Genomic DNA, 1,489 nt, shown 5'->3' with positions numbered 1-1,489 from the left:
ACAGTCACTTGGGAAGCTGATCATGTTTGCACTGAGCTATCTGGCAGCTCTGGGTGGAAGGGCCTCAAGAAGAGAGAATAGTAGTTCTGGTAAGCTACCATTGGGGTGTGTGTGTGTGTGTGTGTGTGTGTGTGTGTGTGTGTGTGTGTGTGTGACTGATTTGGTTTCTGACAAAGGAGTTTGCAGAGTCGGAAAAATCCATTGCTTCTATAACCTAGACAGTAATACATTGTATCACAGAGGGAATAGAAGAGAGATAAGAGAAGATAAGGGGATGAGTAAGTTCAAAATACATTATATACATGTATGGATTTTTTCATTCTTTAGGACAGGAAACTCAAATGTCCAATAAAATCTTGATACATAAAGTAATTATGGGTAAAAAGCAAATCATAATGTTGAGCCTTCTCATTCAATTTTAAAAACTTCAGAAGGACTGCCATTGTCTTGAAAGAGAATGTGTTGGTTTTTATTGTGTATAATAAATCAGTACGAAGAGAATTTCGTACTTGTATATCATGCATTTTGGTTTCTTCTACCCCAAATGCTCTACCTTTGACTTTTCCTGGACTTTCCCCATCATGTCCTCCTTCTCATCCCAACTTTATGTCCTTAAAAAAAATAACTCACTGAATCCAATCAATGCTGCCATGTATGAGTATGAATGCAGGACCACCCACTGGAATATGGGCAACTTACTAGTGACAACATGGCTGAAGGACACTGATTCTCCTTACCCAGCAGATGTCAAATACCAATTACTCATGTGGGGCCCAGTGAGCCCCTGCTCATTCATGCTGAAATTTTGACTGGCTTGGCCTTTTTATACATTGTAAAGGCAACCACACCTTCCTGTGAGCTCATGAGTGACATGGTCTTGCCATGTCCAGAAGACACTCTTTCACATCAATTCTCCCCAATCTCTGCCTTGCAAAGTCTTCAGCCACTCCTCTGTCATGTGACCTGATTCTTAGGGTGAGAGCATTGCTCAGTCTCTGTCCTTTGGACAAGTTGTGATTCTCTGTATTAACTGCTTTCCATGGCCAAACAAAGTTTCTCTGATGAGGGTTGAGAGCTGTACCAATCTATGGGTATAAAGATCAGTATTGAATCATTATTAAAGCTATGTCTATTTAGCAAAACATTAGTAGGTTCTGCCCGAGGGCCAATGACCTCTATAGCCACAGATATTTCGGCTAGCTTCACAGTGCCAGATACAAGTTTCATGCTGTGGAGTGGGCCTTATACCTACTAGAGAGTGTTTGCTTATCTCTATAATATTCATGTTATTATTATACAAATGGGCATATCTTGCCAGACTCAACATTATTGTAGAGTTCACAGCTGAGTGTTGTAAAATGTTATTTTAACTAGGCAAAAATGTGTTGCATTTGTATATACTGCAGAATATTACTTTAATAGTGTAAAGATGTATTACTTTTGTTTGTGCTGCATTTGTTTAGTGATATAAGAATGTATGTTTAATTAT

The sequence above is a fragment of the Peromyscus californicus genome, unplaced genomic scaffold, assembly GCF_007827085.1.
Source record: "Peromyscus californicus insignis strain IS unplaced genomic scaffold, ASM782708v3 Scaffold_13__1_contigs__length_99412109, whole genome shotgun sequence".
Lineage (NCBI taxonomy): Eukaryota > Metazoa > Chordata > Mammalia > Rodentia > Cricetidae > Peromyscus > Peromyscus californicus.
The sequence above is the reverse complement of the archived record's forward strand: the minus strand, read 5'-3'. Positions refer to the sequence as shown.